General features: G+C 46.0%; 11 non-coding genes across 11 annotated transcripts; 8 read left to right on the top strand and 3 right to left on the bottom strand.

Annotated features, from left to right (window-relative positions):
* Positions 1-2,950: 2,950 nt before the first annotated feature.
* Positions 2,951-3,022, bottom strand: trnad-guc (transfer RNA aspartic acid (anticodon GUC)). The gene has a single exon. It is a non-coding gene; the product is annotated as a tRNA-Asp (tRNA).
* Positions 3,023-8,349: 5,327 nt separating this feature from the next.
* On the bottom strand, positions 8,350-8,421 carry trnad-guc (transfer RNA aspartic acid (anticodon GUC)). The gene has a single exon. It is a non-coding gene; the product is annotated as a tRNA-Asp (tRNA).
* A 250-nt stretch (positions 8,422-8,671) lies between these two features.
* Positions 8,672-8,754, top strand: trnal-cag (transfer RNA leucine (anticodon CAG)). Its single transcript has one exon. It is a non-coding gene; the product is annotated as a tRNA-Leu (tRNA).
* An 815-nt stretch (positions 8,755-9,569) lies between these two features.
* Positions 9,570-9,652, top strand: trnal-cag (transfer RNA leucine (anticodon CAG)). The gene has a single exon. It is a non-coding gene; the product is annotated as a tRNA-Leu (tRNA).
* An 815-nt stretch (positions 9,653-10,467) lies between these two features.
* On the top strand, positions 10,468-10,550 carry trnal-cag (transfer RNA leucine (anticodon CAG)). Its single transcript has one exon. It is a non-coding gene; the product is annotated as a tRNA-Leu (tRNA).
* Positions 10,551-12,263: 1,713 nt separating this feature from the next.
* On the top strand, positions 12,264-12,346 carry trnal-cag (transfer RNA leucine (anticodon CAG)). Its single transcript has one exon. It is a non-coding gene; the product is annotated as a tRNA-Leu (tRNA).
* An 815-nt stretch (positions 12,347-13,161) lies between these two features.
* trnal-cag (transfer RNA leucine (anticodon CAG)) lies at positions 13,162-13,244 on the top strand. Its single transcript has one exon. It is a non-coding gene; the product is annotated as a tRNA-Leu (tRNA).
* Positions 13,245-15,533: 2,289 nt separating this feature from the next.
* Positions 15,534-15,605, bottom strand: trnad-guc (transfer RNA aspartic acid (anticodon GUC)). Its single transcript has one exon. It is a non-coding gene; the product is annotated as a tRNA-Asp (tRNA).
* A 250-nt stretch (positions 15,606-15,855) lies between these two features.
* trnal-cag (transfer RNA leucine (anticodon CAG)) lies at positions 15,856-15,938 on the top strand. The gene has a single exon. It is a non-coding gene; the product is annotated as a tRNA-Leu (tRNA).
* An 815-nt stretch (positions 15,939-16,753) lies between these two features.
* Positions 16,754-16,836, top strand: trnal-cag (transfer RNA leucine (anticodon CAG)). The gene has a single exon. It is a non-coding gene; the product is annotated as a tRNA-Leu (tRNA).
* Positions 16,837-17,651: 815 nt separating this feature from the next.
* On the top strand, positions 17,652-17,734 carry trnal-cag (transfer RNA leucine (anticodon CAG)). The gene has a single exon. It is a non-coding gene; the product is annotated as a tRNA-Leu (tRNA).
* The last annotated feature ends 3,941 nt before the right edge of the window (positions 17,735-21,675 follow it).

Genomic DNA, 21,675 nt, shown 5'->3' with positions numbered 1-21,675 from the left:
CTGCTCAACAAGCTGTGTTGTCACAACCTTCTACAGTGCTTTGGGCAGGACAGAATCATTAGCAAAAGGCACATTGTTGATTATAAGGTCTTGGTTTGCACTTAACACCATAGTAAACGGGAAAGGGCTTTTGACCGAAGAAACCTGGCATCATGTTAGGCTATTTGAAGGGGGCTATTGACATTTAGGCCGAAGATGGGTGAGAGTATCAAAGCAATCATCACTTGGTGGCAGGCAGCTGATAAAAGACCAAGCTCTCCGCGTCGGGGAATCGAACCCCGATCTTCCGCGTGACAGGCGGAGATACTGTCCATTATACTAACGAGGAATTTCTGTGTGACTGACACAGTCGTCAGACAAAAAGACAACTATCGCCAAGGAGTGAAATAAGATTTTGGTGTCCCCTTTCAAGGTGCAGGAAAATTGCTATCACAGTCCCATCACTCAGAAGGAGAGTCTTCCATGAAGCTGCATGCCTCGTCAATATTCCCCTTCAACACAAACACAACGCAGACCCACATATTCGCTGGAATGATGCCTGGGCCCGCCGACAGTGTTGTCAAATATTCCTTTTCGTAGTCAGGATGGCCGAGCGGTCTAAGGCGCTGCGTTCAGGTCGCAGTCTCCCCTGGAGGCGTGGGTTCAAATCTCACTTCTGACATTGCAGACTTCTCCTAGAGAAACATTTTCACTGGCAAGGCAACCCAAGTTTACTCCTTGCTTAGCAATACCATGTCGTATTGCTATTCTGCCACTGCATCATCTTGTTTAAAGATTATTGTGGCCGCTTTACCTCCGAAGAGTTCTTGCTTCCAAATGCTATGCCTACTTTTTGTTTGCCTCAGGAGCCCTGTTAAACAACAGCCAAGACACTTGTTGCATGAGAATCTTCTGACCACTACTCAACAAGCTGTGTTGTCACAACCTTCTACAGTGCTTTGGGCAGGACAGAATCATTAGCAAAAGGCACATTGTTGATTATAAGGTCTTGGTTTGCACTTAACACCATAGTAAACGGGAAAGGGCTTTTGACCAAAGCAACCTGGCCTCATGTTAGGCTATTTGAAGGGGGCTATTGACATTTAGGCCGAAGATGGGTGAGAGTATCAAAACAATCATCACTTGGTGGCAGGCAGCTGATAAAAGACCAAGCTCTCCCCGTCGGGGAATCGAACCCCAATCTTCCGCGTGACAGGCGGAGATACTGTCCATTATACTAACGAGGAATTTCTGTGTGCCTGACACAGTCGTCAGACGAAAAGACAACTATCGCCAAGGAGTGAAATAAGATTTTGGTGTCCCGTTTCAAGGTGCAGGAAAATTGCTATCACAGTCCCATTACTCAGAAGGAGAGTCTTCCATGAAGCTGCATGCCTCGTCAATATTCCTCTTCAACACGAACACAACGCAGACCCACATATTCGCTGGAATGATGCCTGGGCCCGCCGACAGTGTCGTCAAATATTCCTTTTAGTAGTCAGGATGGCCGAGCGGTCTAAGGCGCTGCGTTCAGGTCGCAGTCTCCCCTGGAGGCGTGAGTTCAAAGCCCACTTCTGACATTGCAGACTTCTCCTAGAGAAACATTTTCACTGGCAAGGAAACCCAAGTTTACTCCTTGCTTAGCAATACCATGTCGTATTGCTATTCTGCCACTGCATCATCTTGTTTAAAGATTATTGTGGCCGCTTTACCTCCGAAGAGTTCTTGCTTCCAAATGCTATGCCTACTTTTTGTTTGCCTCATGAGCCCTGTTAAACAACAGCCAAGACACTTGTTGCATGAGAATCTTCTGACCACTGCTCAACAAGCTGTGTTGTCACAACCTTCTACAGTGCTTTGGGCAGGACAGAATCATTAGCAAAAGGCACATTGTTGATTATAAGGTCTTGGTTTGCACTTAACACCATAGTAAACGGGAAAGGGCTTTTGACCAAAGCAACCTGGCCTCATGTTAAGCTATTTGAAGGGGGCTATTGACATTTAGGCCGAAGATGGGTGAGAGTATCAAAGCAATCATCACTTGGTGGCAGGCAGCTGATAAAAGACCAAGCTCTCCCCGTCGGGGAATCGAACCCCAATCTTCCGCGTGACAGGCGGAGATACTGTCCATTATACTAACGAGGAATTTCTGTGTGACTGACACAGTCGTCAGACGAAAAGACAACTATCGCCAAGGAGTGAAATAAGATTTTGGTGTCCCCTTTCAAGGTGCAGGAAAATTGCTATCACAGTCCCATCACTCAGAAGGAGAGTCTTCCATGAAGCTGCATGCCTCGTCAATATTCCCCTTCAACACAAACACAACGCAGACCCACATATTCGCTGGAATGATGCCTGGGCCCGCCGACAGTGTCGTCAAATATTCCTTTTAGTAGTCAGGATGGCCGAGCGGTCTAAGGCGCTGCGTTCAGGTCGCAGTCTCCCCTGGAGGCGTGAGTTCAAATCTCACTTCTGACATTGCAGACTTCTCCTAGAGAAACATTTTCACTGGCAAGGAAACCCAAGTTTACTCCTTGCTTAGCAATACCATGTCGTATTGCTATTCTGCTACTGCATCATCTTGTTTAAAGATTATTGTGGCCGCTTTACCTCCGAAGAGTTCTTGCTTCCAAATGCTATGCCTTCTTTTTGTTTGCCTCAGGAGCCCTGTTAAACAACAGCCAAGACACTTGTTGCATGAGAATCTTCTGACCACTGCTCAACAAGCTGTGTTGTCACAACCTTCTACAGTGCTTTGGGCAGGACAGAATCATTAGCAAAAGGCACATTGTTGATTATAAGGTCTTGGTTTGCACTTAACACCATAGTAAACGGGAAAGGGCTTTTGACCAAAGCAACCTGGCCTCATGTTAGGCTATTTGAAGGGGGCTATTGACATTTAGGCCGAAGATGGGTGAGAGTATCAAAGCAATCATCACTTGGTGGCAGGCAGCTGATAAAAGACCAAGCTCTCCCCGTCGGGGAATCGAACCCCGATCTTCCGCGTGACAGGCGGAGATACTGTCCATTATACTAACGAGGAATTTCTGTGTGACTGACACAGTCGTCAGACGAAAAGACAACTATCGCCAAGGAGTGAAATAAGATTTTGGTGTCCCCTTTCAAGGTGCAGGAAAATTGCTATCACAGTCCCATCACTCAGAAGGAGAGTCTTCCATGAAGCTGCATGCCTCGTCAATATTCCCCTTCAACACAAACACAACGCAGACCCACATATTCGCTGGAATGATGCCTGGGCCCGCCGACAGTGTCGTCAAATATTCCTTTTCGTAGTCAGGATGGCCGAGCGGTCTAAGGCGCTGCGTTCAGGTCGCAGTCTCCCCTGGAGGCGTGGGTTCAAATCTCACTTCTGACATTGCAGACTTCTCCTAGAGAAACATTTTCACTGGCAAGGCAACCCAAGTTTACTCCTTGCTTAGCAATACCATGTCGTATTGCTATTCTGCCACTGCATCATCTTGTTTAAAGATTATTGTGGCCGCTTTACCTCCGAAGAGTTCTTGCTTCCAAATGCTATGCCTACTTTTTGTTTGCCTCAGGAGCCCTGTTAAACAACAGCCAAGACACTTGTTGCATGAGAATCTTCTGACCACTGCTCAACAAGCTGTGTTGTCACAACCTTCTACAGTGCTTTGGGCAGGACAGAATCATTAGCAAAAGGCACATTGTTGATTATAAGGTCTTGGTTTGCACTTAACACCATAGTAAACGGGAAAGGGCTTTTGACCAAAGCAACCTGGCCTCATGTTAGGCTATTTGAAGGGGGCTATTGACATTTAGGCCGAAGATGGGTGAGAGTATCAAAACAATCATCACTTGGTGGCAGGCAGCTGATAAAAGACCAAGCTCTCCCCGTCGGGGAATTGAACCCCGATCTTCCGCGTGACAGGCGGAGATACTGTCCATTATACTAACGAGGAATTTCTGTGTGCCTGACACAGTCGTCAGACGAAAAGACAACTATCGCCAAGGAGTGAAATAAGATTTTGGTGTCCCGTTTCAAGGTGCAGGAAAATTGCTATCACAGTCCCATTACTCAGAAGGAGAGTCTTCCATGAAGCTGCATGCCTCGTCAATATTCCTCTTCAACACGAACACAACGCAGACCCACATATTCGCTGGAATGATGCCTGGGCCCGCCGACAGTGTCGTCAAATATTGCTTTTAGTAGTCAGGATGGCCGAGCGGTCTAAGGCGCTGCGTTCAGGTCGCAGTCTCCCCTGGAGGCGTGAGTTCAAAGCCCACTTCTGACATTGCAGACTTCTCCTAGAGAAACATTTTCACTGGCAAGGAAACCCAAGTTTACTCCTTGCTTAGCAATACCATGTCGTATTGCTATTCTGCCACTGCATCATCTTGTTTAAAGATTATTGTGGCCGCTTTACCTCCCAAGAGTTCTTGCTTCCAAATGCTATGCCTACTTTTTGTTTTCCTCAGGAGCCCTGTTAAACAACAGCCAAGACACTTGTTGCATGAGAATCTTCTGACCACTGCTCAACAAGCTGTGTTGTCACAACCTTCTACAGTGCTTTGGGCAGGACAGAATCATTAGCAAAAGGCACATTGTTGATTATAAGGTCTTGGTTTGCACTTAACACCATAGTAAACGGGAAAGGGCTTTTGACCAAAGCAACCTGGCCTCATGTTAGGCTATTTGAAGGGGGCTATTGACATTTAGGCCGAAGATGGGTGAGAGTATCAAAACAATCATCACTTGGTGGCAGGCAGCTGATAAAAGACCAAGCTCTCCCCGTCGGGGAATTGAACCCCGATCTTCCGCGTGACAGGCGGAGATACTGTCCATTATACTAACGAGGAATTTCTGTGTGCCTGACACAGTCGTCAGACGAAAAGACAACTATCGCCAAGGAGTGAAATAAGATTTTGGTGTCCCGTTTCAAGGTGCAGGAAAATTGCTATCACAGTCCCATTACTCAGAAGGAGAGTCTTCCATGAAGCTGCATGCCTCGTCAATATTCCTCTTCAACACGAACACAACGCAGACCCACATATTCGCTGGAATGATGCCTGGGCCCGCCGACAGTGTCGTCAAATATTGCTTTTAGTAGTCAGGATGGCCGAGCGGTCTAAGGCGCTGCGTTCAGGTCGCAGTCTCCCCTGGAGGCGTGAGTTCAAAGCCCACTTCTGACATTGCAGACTTCTCCTAGAGAAACATTTTCACTGGCAAGGAAACCCAAGTTTACTCCTTGCTTAGCAATACCATGTCGTATTGCTATTCTGCCACTGCATCATCTTGTTTAAAGATTATTGTGGCCGCTTTACCTCCCAAGAGTTCTTGCTTCCAAATGCTATGCCTACTTTTTGTTTGCCTCAGGAGCCCTGTTAAACAACAGCCAAGACACTTGTTGCATGAGAATCTTCTGACCACTGCTCAACAAGCTGTGTTGTCACAACCTTCTACAGTGCTTTGGGCAGGACAGAATCATTAGCAAAAGGCACATTGTTGATTATAAGGTCTTGGTTTGCACTTAACACCATAGTAAACGGGAAAGGGCTTTTGACCAAAGCAACCTGGCCTCATGTTAGGCTATTTGAAGGGGGCTATTGACATTTAGGCCGAAGATGGGTGAGAGTATCAAAGCAATCATCACTTGGTGGCAGGCAGCTGATAAAAGACCCAGCTCTCCCCGTCGGGGAATCGAACCCCGATCTTCCGCGTGACAGGCGGGGATACTGTCCATTATACTAACGAGGAATTTCTGTGTGCCTGACACAGTCGTCAGACGAAAAGACAACTATCGCCAAGGAGTGAAATAAGATTTTGGTGTCCCCTTTCAAGGTGCAGGAAAATTGCTATCACAGTCCCATTACTCAGAAGGAGAGTCTTCCATGAAGCTGCATGCCTCGTCAATATTCCCCTTCAACACGAACACAACGCAGACCCACATATTCGCTGGAATGATGCCTGGGCCCGCCGACAGTGTCGTCCAATATTCCTTTTAGTAGTCAGGATGGCCGAGCGGTCTAAGGCGCTGCGTTCAGGTTGCAGTCTCCCCTGGAGGCGTGGGTTCAAATCCCACTTCTGACATTGCAGACTTCTCCTAGAGAAACATTTTCACTGGCAAGGCAACCCAAGTTTACTCCTTGCTTAGCAATACCATGTCGTATTGCTATTCTGCCACTGCATCATCTTGTTTAAAGATTATTGTGGCCGCTTTACCTCCGAAGAGTTCTTGCTTCCAAATGCTATGCCTACTTTTTGTTTGCCTCAGGAGCCCTGTTAAACAACAGCCAAGACACTTGTTGCATGAGAATCTTCTGACCACTGCTCAACAAGCTGTGTTGTCACAACCTTCTACAGTGCTTTGGGCAGGACAGAATCATTAGCAAAAGGCACATTGTTGATTATAAGGTCTTGGTTTGCACTTAACACCATAGTAAACGGGAAAGGGCTTTTGACCGAAGAAACCTGGCATCATGTTAGTGTAGCGTTGACACGTTACATTAATATTTACCTCGAAAATAGCCGGGGCACCACCTACCTACAATCTTGATTTACGTTACAGTCAGGTAGGAAACTGTTACAATCTTACGATCCTGGTATATTAAATTATAAATTAATTAATACTCGATCTCATTAATTAATTAATACTCAATCCCATTAATGATCAGTCTCATTCTGATTCGTAGTTCTGTTTGAAGTGATAGTCGGCTTTAGTAACTGTCCGTGACGCTCTTAAATGGAGTTATAAAAACATTTATTCAACATTGCACAGGTATATAAGTGTACAAACAATTGATAAAGAGACAGAAATTAGAATTATGGCTGACACTCAAAAAGGGCATATAAGGGAAGAAAGGAGCAGGCCACTAACAGGGTTACCTATCAAAAATGTGACTAAATCTGGTCCGTAACACGGATATTGTGCCAACGGTCTTCTGCCCGCGGAGGTCTGCTCATTCGTCGCTTTCAGAGAAAGTTTTCATTTTATCCACGGCTTCGAAAGATCTCAAACCAGCACCTTACTTTGTCGTAGTAGCGTAAGGGGTCCCGTGGTTCTTTCCTTCTGACGAGTTGGTGTCGAAGCGGTGTTCCCGTGGTAACCAGCGGGATGACGTAGAATCGACTTCTTCTTTCTTGGTCCTTGGATGAAGAGTGGCGACTTGGCTAGGCTGAGTTGGCACACACTCGCGTGTATTGGACCAGACTTTTATACAAAAGAAAGGGGAAGTCTAAAAAAAATGGTAATTAATAGTTACAGAGAGAGAGGACAAAAGAGTTGCGTGAGGGATAACAGAGAAAAATGATGAGAGAGTTTGATGAGAGGCTGAGAGGGCGGAGAGAGCGATTTCATGCACGCCTCTCTTTTTAAGCTGGAGATCACATGTCGGCTTTCGTCCAATCAGTGTTCAGCTGACCCCCAACCCAAAAAGCTAAAAAGGGGGGTTACTGAGAAGAAAAGGGGGAACTTCTCTCTTTCAAACGCATTTACCTACGTTACACTGATTTATACAACATAATGTTCCTAACAGACAATAATGTTGCATACGAGCAGGCATAAACACACATATGAACATGGAACAGTTATCAGCATACAATACTTCATATTATCATGATAGAAATAGTATGACAACTTTTGGTTACTGTTAATTAGAATGATCTGCAGCTGTTTGGGTAATACCTGTGGAATTAAACACTATTATGTTATGCATTGCACATAATGAGAACATTAAACATCCGTAGTTGAAATTGTCCATGGTTGTTTAGGCTGACATAGTGAAAAGTGTCCGTTATCCATGTCCTTTGGGGGGCGCTGTGGCTCCACGAAAGGGATTCTATTAAATCCAATATCCCATAATTCGGTAAATCCTTCATGTAAAAGAATGGCGAATGTTTCAAAATGATCTGTCGATTTATGCAGTTCCAATTTCACCAGTTTTATGTCAAGAAAAGGGATGATTAGGGTTGATTCTATTCTTCTAAGAAAAGTGGAGAGTTGAACATTCCTTGTACCAGGCCAGGAAAGAAAAGCAAGCCTGGTTTGTTTCTCTGTCAGAAGGTGTCAGTTTGCATAATTTATTATGCGTAGCTGGTCTGGGGGAGCGAAGACTCAAACACAAAGGACCCCATTTGGTTGGTCTCACATCTGGCTCCGTTATCTTCTTTAGGTAATCCGTTGAAAGGGGTCATAAACAGTGAAATGTTTTCGATGTCAAGACATTTGAAAAAGGGGGAAGGTTTAATGTAAACATCTCCGTTCTCTGTCTTTCCTGAGAGCACGCTACAGTAGGCTATTTGAAGGGGGCTATTGACATTTAGGCCGAAGATGGGTGAGAGTATCAAAGCAATCATCACTTGGTGGCAGGCAGCTGATAAAAGACCAATCTCTCCCCGTCGGGGAATCGAACCCCGATCTTCCGCGTGACAGGCGGAGATACTGTCCATTATACTAACGAGGAATTTCTGTGTGCCTGACACAGTCGTCAGACGAAAAGACAACTATCGCCAAGGAGTGAAATAAGATTTTGGTGTCCCGTTTCAAGGTGCAGGAAAATTGCTATCACAGTCCCATCACTCAGAAGGAGAGTCTTCCATGAAGCTGCATGCCTCGTCAATATTCCTCTTCAACACGAACACAACGCAGACCCACATATTCGCTGGAATGATGCCTGGGCCCGCCGACAGTGTCGTCAAATATTCCTTTTAGTAGTCAGGATGGCCGAGCGGTCTAAGGTGCTGCGTTCAGGTCGCAGTCTCCCCTGGAGGCGTGGGTTCAAATCCCACTTCTGACATTGCAGACTTCTCCTAGAGAAACATTTTCACTGGCAAGGAAACCCAAGTTTACTCCTTGCTTAGCAATACCATGTCGTATTGCTATTCTGCCACTGCATCATCTTGTTTAAAGATTATTGTGGCCGCTTTACCTCCGAAGAGTTCTTGCTTCCAAATGCTATGCCTACTTTTTGTTTGCCTCAGGAGCCCTGTTAAACAACAGCCAAGACACTTGTTGCATGAGAATCTTCAGACCACTGCTCAACAAGCTGTGTTGTCACAACCTTCTACAGTGCTTTGGGCAGGACAGAATCATTAGCAAAAGGCACATTGTTGATTATAAGGTCTTGGTTTGCACTTAACACCATAGTAAACGGGAAAGGGCTTTTGACCAAAGCAACCTGGCCTCATGTTAGGCTATTTGAAGGGGGCTATTGACATTTAGGCCGAAGATGGGTGAGAGTATCAAAGCAATCATCACTTGGTGGCAGGCAGCTGATAAAAGACCAAGCTCTCCCCGTCGGGGAATCGAACCCCGATCTTACGCGTGACAGGCGGAGATACTGTCCATTATACTAACGAGGAATTTCTGTGTGCCTGACACATGTCGTCAGACGAAAAGACAACTATCGCCAAGGAGTGAAATAAGATTTTGGTGTCCCCTTTCAAGGTGCAGGAAAATTGCTATCACAGTCCCATCACTCAGAAGGAGAATCTTCCATGAAGCTGCATGCCTCGTCAATATTCCCCTTCACACAAACACAACGCAGACCCACATATTCGCTGGAATGATGCCTGGGCCCGCCGACAGTGTCGTCAAATATTCATTTTTGTAGTCAGGATGGCCGAGCGGTCTAAGGCGCTGCGTTCAGGTCGCAGTCTCCCCTGGAGGCGTGGGTTCAAATCCCACTTCTGACATTGCAGACTTCTCCTAGAGAACCATTTTCACTGGCAAGGCAACCCAAGTTTACTCCTTGCTTAGCAATACCATGTCGTATTGCTATTCTGCCACTGCATCATCTTGTTTAAAGATTATTGTGGCCGCTTTACCTCCGAAGAGTTCTTGCTTCCAAATGCTATGCCTACTTTTTGTTTGCCTCAGGAGCCCTGTTAAACAACAGCCAAGACACTTGTTGCATGAGAATCTTCTGACCACTGCTCAACAAGCTGTGTTGTCACAACCTTCTACAGTGCTTTGGGCAGGACAGAATCATTAGCAAAAGGCACATTGTTGATTATAAGGTCTTGGTTTGCACTTAACACCATAGTAAACGGGAAAGGGCTTTTGACCAAAGCAACCTGGCCTCATGTTAGGCTATTTGAAGGGGGCTATTGACATTTAGGCCGAAGATGGGTGAGAGTATCAAAGCAATCATCACTTGGTGGCAGGCAGCTGATAAAAGACCAAGCTCTCCCCGTCGGGGAATCGAACCCCGATCTTACGCGTGACAGGCGGAGATACTGTCCATTATACTAACGAGGAATTTCTGTGTGCCTGACACAGTCGTCAGACGAAAAGACAACTATCGCCAAGGAGTGAAATAAGATTTTGGTGTCCCCTTTCAAGGTGCAGGAAAATTGCTATCACAGTCCCATCACTCAGAAGGAGAGTCTTCCATGAAGCTGCATGCCTCGTCAATATTCCCCTTCAACACAAACACAACGCAGACCCACATATTCGCTGGAATGATGCCTGGGCCCGCCGACAGTGTCGTCAAATATTCATTTTCGTAGTCAGGATGGCCGAGCGGTCTAAGGCGCTGCGTTCAGGTCGCAGTCTCCCCTGGAGGCGTGGGTTCAAATCCCACTTCTGACATTGCAGACTTCTCCTAGAGAAACATTTTCACTGGCAAGGAAACCCAAGTTTACTCCTTGCTTAGCAATACCATGTCGTATTGCTATTCTGCCACTGCATCATCTTGTTTAAAGATTATTGTGGCCGCTTTACCTCCGAAGAGTTCTTACTTCCAAATGCTATGCCTACTTTTTGTTTGCCTCAGGAGCCCTGTTAAACAACAGCCAAGACACTTGTTGCATGAGAATCTTCTGACCACTGCTCAACAAGCTGTGTTGTCACAACCTTCTACAGTGCTTTGGGCAGGACAGAATCATTAGCAAAAGGCACATTGTTGATTATAAGGTCTTGGTTTGCACTTAACACCATAGTAAACGGGAAAGGGCTTTTGACCAAAGCAACCTGGCCTCATGTTAGGCTATTTGAAGGGGGCTATTGACATTTAGGCCGAAGATGGGTGAGAGTATCAAAGCAATCATCACTTGGTGGCAGGCAGCTGATAAAAGACCAAGCTCTCCCCGTCGGGGAATCGAACCCCGATCTTACGCGTGACAGGCGGAGATACTGTCCATTATACTAACGAGGAATTTCTGTGTGACTGACACAGTCGTCAGACGAAAAGACAACTATCGCCAAGGAGTGAAATAAGATTTTGGTGTCCCCTTTCAAGGTGCAGGAAAATTGCTATCACAGTCCCATCACTCAGAAGGAGAGTCTTCCATGAAGCTGCATGCCTCGTCAATATTCCCCTTCAACACAAACACAACGCAGACCCACATATTCGCTGGAATGATGCCTGGGCCCGCCGACAGTGTCGTCAAATATTCATTTTCGTAGTCAGGATGGCTGAGCGGTCTAAGGCGCTGCGTTCAGGTCGCAGTCTCCCCTGGAGGCGTGGGTTCAAATCCCACTTCTGACATTGCAGACTTCTCCTAGAGAAACATTTTCACTGGCAAGGCAACCCAAGTTTACTCCTTGCTTAGCAATACCATGTCGTATTGCTATTCTGCCACTGCATCATCTTGTTTAAAGATTATTGTGGCCGCTTTACCTCCGAAGAGTTCTTACTTCCAAATGCTATGCCTACTTTTTGTTTGCCTCAGGAGCCCTGTTAAACAACAGCCAAGACACTTGTTGCATGAGAATCTTCTGACCACTGCTCAACAAGCTGTGTTGTCACAACCTTCTACAGTGCTTTGGGCAGGACAGAATCATTAGCAAAAGGCACATTGTTGATTATAAGGTCTTGGTTTGCACTTAACACCATAGTAAACGGGAAAGGGCTTTTGACCAAAGCAACCTGGCCTCATGTTAGGCTATTTGAAGGGGGCTATTGACATTTAGGCCGAAGATGGGTGAGAGTATCAAAGCAATCATCACTTGGTGGCAGGCAGCTGATAAAAGACCAAGCTCTCCCCGTCGGGGAATCGAACCCCGATCTTACGCGTGACAGGCGGAGATACTGTCCATTATACTAACGAGGAATTTCTGTGTGCCTGACACAGTCGTCAGACGAAAAGACAACTATCGCCAAGGAGTGAAATAAGATTTTGGTGTCCCCTTTCAAGGTGCAGGAAAATTGCTATCACAGTCCCATCACTCAGAAGGAGAATCTTCCATGAAGCTGCATGCCTCGTCAATATTCCCCTTCAACACAAACACAACGCAGACCCACATATTCGCTGGAATGATGCCTGGGCCCGCCGACAGTGTCGTCAAATATTCATTTTTGTAGTCAGGATGGCCGAGCGGTCTAAGGCGCTGCGTTCAGGTCGCAGTCTCCCCTGGAGGCGTGGGTTCAAATCCCACTTCTGACATTGCAGACTTCTCCTAGAGAACCATTTTCACTGGCAAGGCAACCCAAGTTTACTCCTTGCTTAGCAATACCATGTCGTATTGCTATTCTGCCACTGCATCATCTTGTTTAAAGATTATTGTGGCCGCTTTACCTCCGAAGAGTTCTTGCTTCCAAATGCTATGCCTACTTTTTGTTTGCCTCAGGAGCCCTGTTAAACAACAGCCAAGACACTTGTTGCATGAGAATCTTCTGACCACTGCTCAACAAGCTGTGTTGTCACAACCTTCTACAGTGCTTTGGGCAGGACAGAATCATTAGCAAAAGGCACATTGTTGATTATAAGGTCTTGGTTTGCACTTAACACCATAGTAAACGGGAAAGGGCTTTTGACCAAAGCAACCTGGCCTCATGTTAGGCTATTTGAAGGGGGCTATTGACATTTAGGCCGAAGATGGGTGAGAGTATCAAAGCAATCATCACTTGGTGGCAGGCAGCTGATAAAAGACCAAGCTCTCCCCGTCGGGGAATCGAACCCCGATCTTACGCGTGACAGGCGGAGATACTGTCCATTATACTAACGAGGAATTTCTGTGTGCCTGACACAGTCGTCAGACGAAAAGACAACTATCGCCAAGGAGTGAAATAAGATTTTGGTGTCCCCTTTCAAGGTGCAGGAAAATTGCTATCACAGTCCCATCACTCAGAAGGAGAGTCTTCCATGAAGCTGCATGCCTCGTCAATATTCCCCTTCAACACAAACACAACGCAGACCCACATATTCGCTGGAATGATGCCTGGGCCCGCCGACAGTGTCGTCAAATATTCATTTTCGTAGTCAGGATGGCCGAGCGGTCTAAGGCGCTGCGTTCAGGTCGCAGTCTCCCCTGGAGGCGTGGGTTCAAATCCCACTTCTGACATTGCAGACTTCTCCTAGAGAAACATTTTCACTGGCAAGGAAACCCAAGTTTACTCCTTGCTTAGCAATACCATGTCGTATTGCTATTCTGCCACTGCATCATCTTGTTTAAAGATTATTGTGGCCGCTTTACCTCCGAAGAGTTCTTACTTCCAAATGCTATGCCTACTTTTTGTTTGCCTCAGGAGCCCTGTTAAACAACAGCCAAGACACTTGTTGCATGAGAATCTTCTGACCACTGCTCAACAAGCTGTGTTGTCACAACCTTCTACAGTGCTTTGGGCAGGACAGAATCATTAGCAAAAGGCACATTGTTGATTATAAGGTCTTGGTTTGCACTTAACACCATAGTAAACGGGAAAGGGCTTTTGACCAAAGCAACCTGGCCTCATGTTAGGCTATTTGAAGGGGGCTATTGACATTTAGGCCGAAGATGGGTGAGAGTATCAAAGCAATCATCACTTGGTGGCAGGCAGCTGATAAAAGACCAAGCTCTCCCCGTCGGGGAATCGAACCCCGATCTTACGCGTGACAGGCGGAGATACTGTCCATTATACTAACGAGGAATTTCTGTGTGACTGACACAGTCGTCAGACGAAAAGACAACTATCGCCAAGGAGTGAAATAAGATTTTGGTGTCCCCTTTCAAGGTGCAGGAAAATTGCTATCACAGTCCCATCACTCAGAAGGAGAGTCTTCCATGAAGCTGCATGCCTCGTCAATATTCCCCTTCAACACAAACACAACGCAGACCCACATATTCGCTGGAATGATGCCTGGGCCCGCCGACAGTGTCGTCAAATATTCATTTTCGTAGTCAGGATGGCTGAGCGGTCTAAGGCGCTGCGTTCAGGTCGCAGTCTCCCCTGGAGGCGTGGGTTCAAATCCCACTTCTGACATTGCAGACTTCTCCTAGAGAAACATTTTCACTGGCAAGGCAACCCAAGTTTACTCCTTGCTTAGCAATACCATGTCGTATTGCTATTCTGCCACTGCATCATCTTGTTTAAAGATTATTGTGGCCGCTTTACCTCCGAAGAGTTCTTACTTCCAAATGCTATGCCTACTTTTTGTTTGCCTCAGGAGCCCTGTTAAACAACAGCCAAGACACTTGTTGCATGAGAATCTTCTGACCACTGCTCAACAAGCTGTGTTGTCACAACCTTCTACAGTGCTTTGGGCAGGACAGAATCATTAGCAAAAGGCACATTGTTGATTATAAGGTCTTGGTTTGCACTTAACACCATAGTAAACGGGAAAGGGCTTTTGACCAAAGCAACCTGGCCTCATGTTAGGCTATTTGAAGGGGGCTATTGACATTTAGGCCGAAGATGGGTGAGAGTATCAAAGCAATCATCACTTGGTGGCAGGCAGCTGATAAAAGACCAAGCTCTCCCCGTCGGGGAATCGAACCCCGATCTTACGCGTGACAGGCGGAGATACTGTCCATTATACTAACGAGGAATTTCTGTGTGACTGACACAGTCGTCAGACGAAAAGACAACTATCGCCAAGGAGTGAAATAAGATTTTGGTGTCCCCTTTCAAGGTGCAGGAAAATTGCTATCACAGTCCCATCACTCAGAAGGAGAGTCTTCCATGAAGCTGCATGCCTCGTCAATATTCCCCTTCAACACAAACACAACGCAGACCCACATATTCGCTGGAATGATGCCTGGGCCCGCCGACAGTGTCGTCAAATATTCATTTTCGTAGTCAGGATGGCTGAGCGGTCTAAGGCGCTGCGTTCAGGTCGCAGTCTCCCCTGGAGGCGTGGGTTCAAATCCCACTTCTGACATTGCAGACTTCTCCTAGAGAAACATTTTCACTGGCAAGGCAACCCAAGTTTACTCCTTGCTTAGCAATACCATGTCGTATTGCTATTCTGCCACTGCATCATCTTGTTTAAAGATTATTGTGGCCGCTTTACCTCCGAAGAGTTCTTGCTTCCAAATGCTATGCCTACTTTTTGTTTGCCTCAGGAGCCCTGTTAAACAACAGCCAAGACACTTGTTGCATGAGAATCTTCTGACCACTGCTCAACAAGCTGTGTTGTCACAACCTTCTACAGTGCTTTGGGCAGGACAGAATCATTAGCAAAAGGCACATTGTTGATTATAAGGTCTTGGTTTGCACTTAACACCATAGTAAACGGGAAAGGGCTTTTGACCAAAGCAACCTGGCCTCATGTTAGGCTATTTGAAGGGGGCTATTGACATTTAGGCCGAAGATGGGTGAGAGTATCAAAACAATCATCACTTGGTGGCAGGCAGCTGATAAAAGACCAAACTCTCCCCGTCGGGGAATCGAACCCCGATCTTCCGCGTGACAGGCGGAGATACTGTCCATTATACTAACGAGGAATTTCTGTGTGCCTGACACAGTCGTCAGACGAAAAGACAACTATCGCCAAGGAGTGAAATAAGATTTTGGTGTCCCGTTTCAAGGTGCAGGAAAATTGCTATCACAGTCCCATCACTCAGAAGGAGAGTCTTCCATGAAGCTGCATGCCTCGTCAATATTCCTCTTCAACACGAACACAACGCAGACCCACATATTCGCTGGAATGATGCCTGGGCCCGCCGACAGTGTCGTCAAATATTCCTTTTAGTAGTCAGGATGGCCGAGCGGTCTAAGGTGCTGCGTTCAGGTCGCAGTCTCCCCTGGAGGCGTGGGTTCAAATCCCACTTCTGACATTGCAGACTTCTCCTAGAGAAACATTTTCACTGGCAAGGAAACCCAAGTTTACTCCTTGCTTAGCAATACCATGTCGTATTGCTATTCTGCCACTGCATCATCTTGTTTAAAGATTATTGTGGCCGCTTTACCTCCGAAGAGTTCTTGCTTCCAAATGCTATGCCTACTTTTTGTTTGCCTCAGGAGCCCTGTTAAACAACAGCCAAGACACTTGTTGCATGAGAATCTTCTGACCACTGCTCAACAAGCTGTGTTGTCACAACCTTCTACAGTGCTTTGGGCAGGACAGAATCATTAGCAAAAGGCACATTGTTGATTATAAGGTCTTGGTTTGCACTTAACACCATAGTAAACGGGAAAGGGCTTTTGACCAAAGCAACCTGGCCTCATGTTAGGCTATTTGAAGGGGGCTATTGACATTTAGGCCGAAGATGGGTGAGAGTATCAAAGCAATCATCACTTGGTGGCAGGCAGCTGATAAAAGACCAAGCTCTCCCCGTCGGGGAATCGAACCCCGATCTTACGCGTGACAGGCGGAGACACTGTCCATTATACTAACGAGGAATTTCTGTGTGACTGACACAGTCGTCAGACGAAAAGACAACTATCGCCAAGGAGCGAAATAAGATTTTGGTGTCCCCTTTCAAGGTGCAGGAAAATTGCTATCACAGTCCCATCACTCAGAAGGAGAGTCTTCCATGAAGCTGCATGCCTCGTCAATATTCCCCTTCAACACAAACACAACGCAGACCCACATATTCGCTGGAATGATGCCTGGGCCCGCCGACAGTGTCGTCAAATATTCATTTTCGTAGTCAGGATGGCCGAGCGGTCTAAGGCGCTGCGTTCAGGTCGCAGTCTCCCCTGGAGGCGTGGGTTCAAATCCCACTTCTGACATTGCAGACTTCTCCTAGAGAAACATTTTCACTGGCAAGGCAACCCAAGTTTACTCCTTGCTTAGCAATACCATGTCGTATTGCTATTCTGCCACTGCATCATCTTGTTTAAAGATTATTGTGGCCGCTTTACCTCCGAAGAGTTCTTGCTTCCAAATGCTATGCCTACTTTTTGTTTGCCTCAGGAGCCCTGTTAAACAACAGCCAAGACACTTGTTGCATGAGAATCTTCTGACCACTGCTCAACAAGCTGTGTTGTCACAACCTTCTACAGTGCTTTGGGCAGGACAGAATCATTAGCAAAAGGCACATTGTTGATTATAAGGTCTTGGTTTGCACTTAACACCATAGTAAACGGGAAAGGGCTTTTGACCAAAGCAACCTGGCCTCATGTTAGGCTATTTGAAGGGGGCTATTGACATTTAGGCCGAAGATGGGTGAGAGTATCAAAGCAATCATCACTTGGTGGCAGGCAGCTGATAAAAGACCAAGCTCTCCCCGTCGGGGAATCGAACCCCGATCTTACGCGTGACAGGCGGAGACACTGTCCATTATACTAACGAGGAATTTCTGTGTGACTGACACAGTCGTCAGACGAAAAGACAACTATCGCCAAGGAGCGAAATAAGATTTTGGTGTCCCCTTTCAAGGTGCAGGAAAATTGCTATCACAGTCCCATCACTCAGAAGGAGAGTCTTCCATGAAGCTGCATGCCTCGTCAATATTCCCCTTCAACACAAACACAACGCAGACCCACATATTCGCTGGAATGATGCCTGGGCCCGCCGACAGTGTCGTCAAATATTCATTTTAGTAGTCAGGATGGCCGAGCGGTCTAAGGCGCTGCGTTCAGGTCGCAGTCTCCCCTGGAGGCGTGGGTTCAAATCCCACTTCTGACATTGCAGACTTCTCCTAGAGAAACATTTTCACTGGCAAGGCAACCCAAGTTTACTCCTTGCTTAGCAATACCATGTCGTATTGCTATTCTGCCACTGCATCATCTTGTTTAAAGATTATTGTGGCCGCTTTACCTCCCAAGAGTTCTTGCTTCCAAATGCTATGCCTACTTTTTGTTTTCCTCAGGAGCCCTGTTAAACAACAGCCAAGACACTTGTTGCATGAGAATCTTCTGACCACTGCTCAACAAGCTGTGTTGTCACAACCTTCTACAGTGCTTTGGGCAGGACAGAATCATTAGCAAAAGGCACATTGTTGATTATAAGGTCTTGGTTTGCACTTAACACCATAGTAAACGGGAAAGGGCTTTTGACCAAAGCAACCTGGCCTCATGTTAGGCTATTTGAAGGGGGCTATTGACATTTAGGCCGAAGATGGGTGAGAGTATCAAAACAATCATCACTTGGTGGCAGGCAGCTGATAAAAGACCAAGCTCTCCCCGTCGGGGAATTGAACCCCGATCTTCCGCGTGACAGGCGGAGATACTGTCCATTATACTAACGAGGAATTTCTGTGTGCCTGACACAGTCGTCAGACGAAAAGACAACTATCGCCAAGGAGTGAAATAAGATTTTGGTGTCCCGTTTCAAGGTGCAGGAAAATTGCTATCACAGTCCCATTACTCAGAAGGAGAGTCTTCCATGAAGCTGCATGCCTCGTCAATATTCCTCTTCAACACGAACACAACGCAGACCCACATATTCGCTGGAATGATGCCTGGGCCCGCCGACAGTGTCGTCAAATATTGCTTTTAGTAGTCAGGATGGCCGAGCGGTCTAAGGCGCTGCGTTCAGGTCGCAGTCTCCCCTGGAGGCGTGAGTTCAAAGCCCACTTCTGACATTGCAGACTTCTCCTAGAGAAACATTTTCACTGGCAAGGAAACCCAAGTTTACTCCTTGCTTAGCAATACCATGTCGTATTGCTATTCTGCCACTGCATCATCTTGTTTAAAGATTATTGTGGCCGCTTTACCTCCCAAGAGTTCTTGCTTCCAAATGCTATGCCTACTTTTTGTTTGCCTCAGGAGCCCTGTTAAACAACAGCCAAGACACTTGTTGCATGAGAATCTTCTGACCACTGCTCAACAAGCTGTGTTGTCACAACCTTCTACAGTGCTTTGGGCAGGACAGAATCATTAGCAAAAGGCACATTGTTGATTATAAGGTCTTGGTTTGCACTTAACACCATAGTAAACGGGAAAGGGCTTTTGACCAAAGCAACCTGGCCTCATGTTAGGCTATTTGAAGGGGGCTATTGACATTTAGGCCGAAGATGGGTGAGAGTATCAAAGCAATCATCACTTGGTGGCAGGCAGCTGATAAAAGACCCAGCTCTCCCCGTCGGGGAATCGAACCCCGATCTTCCGCGTGACAGGCGGGGATACTGTCCATTATACTAACGAGGAATTTCTGTGTGCCTGACACAGTCGTCAGACGAAAAGACAACTATCGCCAAGGAGTGAAATAAGATTTTGGTGTCCCCTTTCAAGGTGCAGGAAAATTGCTATCACAGTCCCATTACTCAGAAGGAGAGTCTTCCATGAAGCTGCATGCCTCGTCAATATTCCCCTTCAACACGAACACAACGCAGACCCACATATTCGCTGGAATGATGCCTGGGCCCGCCGACAGTGTCGTCCAATATTCCTTTTAGTAGTCAGGATGGCCGAGCGGTCTAAGGCGCTGCGTTCAGGTTGCAGTCTCCCCTGGAGGCGTGGGTTCAAATCCCACTTCTGACATTGCAGACTTCTCCTAGAGAAACATTTTCACTGGCAAGGCAACCCAAGTTTACTCCTTGCTTAGCAATACCATGTCGTATTGCTATTCTGCCACTGCATCATCTTGTTTAAAGATTATTGTGGCCGCTTTACCTCCGAAGAGTTCTTGCTTCCAAATGCTATGCCTACTTTTTGTTTGCCTCAGGAGCCCTGTTAAACAACAGCCAAGACACTTGTTGCATGAGAATCTTCTGACCACTGCTCAACAAGCTGTGTTGTCACAACCTTCTACAGTGCTTTGGGCAGGACAGAATCATTAGCAAAAGGCACATTGTTGATTATAAGGTCTTGGTTTGCACTTAACACCATAGTAAACGGGAAAGGGCTTTTGACCGAAGAAACCTGGCATCATGTTAGTGTAGCGTTGACACGTTACATTAATATTTACCTCGAAAATAGCCGGGGCACCACCTACCTACAATCTTGATTTACGTTACAGTCAGGTAGGAAACTGTTACAATCTTACGATCCTGGTATATTAAATTATAAATTAATTAATACTCGATCTCATTAATTAATTAATACTCAATCCCATTAATGATCAGTCTCATTCTGATTCGTAGTTCTGTTTGAAGTGATAGTCGGCTTTAGTAACTGTCCGTGACGCTCTTAAATGGAGTTATAAAAACATTTATTCAACATTGCACAGGTATATAAGTGTACAAACAATTGATAAAGAGACAGAAATTAGAATTATGGCTGACACTCAAAAAGGGCATATAAGGGAAGAAAGGAGCAGGCCACTAACAGGGTTACCTATCAAAAATGTGACTAAATCTGGTCCGTAACACGGATATTGTGCCAACGGTCTTCTGCCCGCGGAGGTCTGCTCATTCGTCGCTTTCAGAGAAAGTTTTCATTTTATCCACGGCTTCGAAAGATCTCAAACCAGCACCTTACTTTGTCGTAGTAGCGTAAGGGGTCCCGTGGTTCTTTCCTTCTGACGAGTTGGTGTCGAAGCGGTGTTCCCGTGGTAACCAGCGGGATGACGTAGAATCGACTTCTTCTTTCTTGGTCCTTGGATGAAGAGTGGCGACTTGGCTAGGCTGAGTTGGCACACACTCGCGTGTATTGGACCAGACTTTTATACAAAAGAAAGGGGAAGTCTAAAAAAAATGGTAATTAATAGTTACAGAGAGAGAGGACAAAAGAGTTGCGTGAGGGATAACAGAGAAAAATGATGAGAGAGTTTGATGAGAGGCTGAGAGGGCGGAGAGAGCGATTTCATGCACGCCTCTCTTTTTAAGCTGGAGATCACATGTCGGCTTTCGTCCAATCAGTGTTCAGCTGACCCCCAACCCAAAAAGCTAAAAAGGGGGGTTACTGAGAAGAAAAGGGGGAACTTCTCTCTTTCAAACGCATTTACCTACGTTACACTGATTTATACAACATAATGTTCCTAACAGACAATAATGTTGCATACGAGCAGGCATAAACACACATATGAACATGGAACAGTTATCAGCATACAATACTTCATATTATCATGATAGAAATAGTATGACAACTTTTGGTTACTGTTAATTAGAATGATCTGCAGCTGTTTGGGTAATACCTGTGGAATTAAACACTATTAGGTTATGCATTGCACATAATGAGAACATTAAACATCCGTAGTTGAAATTGTCCATGGTTGTTTAGGCTGACATAGTGAAAAGTGTCCGTTATCCATGTCCTTTGGGGGGCGCTGTGGCTCCACGAAAGGGATTCTATTAAATCCAATATCCCATAATTCGGTAAATCCTTCATGTAAAAGAATGGCGAATGTTTCAAAATGATCTGTCGATTTATGCAGTTCCAATTTCACCAGTTTTATGTCAAGAAAAGGGATGATTAGGGTTGATTCTATTCTTCTAAGAAAAGTGGAGAGTTGAACATTCCTTGTACCAGGCCAGGAAAGAAAAGCAAGCCTGGTTTGTTTCTCTGTCAGAAGGTGTCAGTTTGCATAATTTATTATGCGTAGCTGGTCTGGGGGAGCGAAGACTCAAACACAAAGGACCCCATTTGGTTGGTCTCACATCTGGCTCCGTTATCTTCTTTAGGTAATCCGTTGAAAGGGGTCATAAACAGTGAAATGTTTTCGATGTCAAGACATTTGAAAAAGGG

The sequence above is a fragment of the Odontesthes bonariensis genome, chromosome 5, assembly GCF_027942865.1.
Source record: "Odontesthes bonariensis isolate fOdoBon6 chromosome 5, fOdoBon6.hap1, whole genome shotgun sequence".
In the NCBI taxonomy this organism is placed as follows: domain Eukaryota; kingdom Metazoa; phylum Chordata; class Actinopteri; order Atheriniformes; family Atherinopsidae; genus Odontesthes; species Odontesthes bonariensis.
This window is presented reverse-complemented; position numbering and strand designations above follow the sequence as displayed.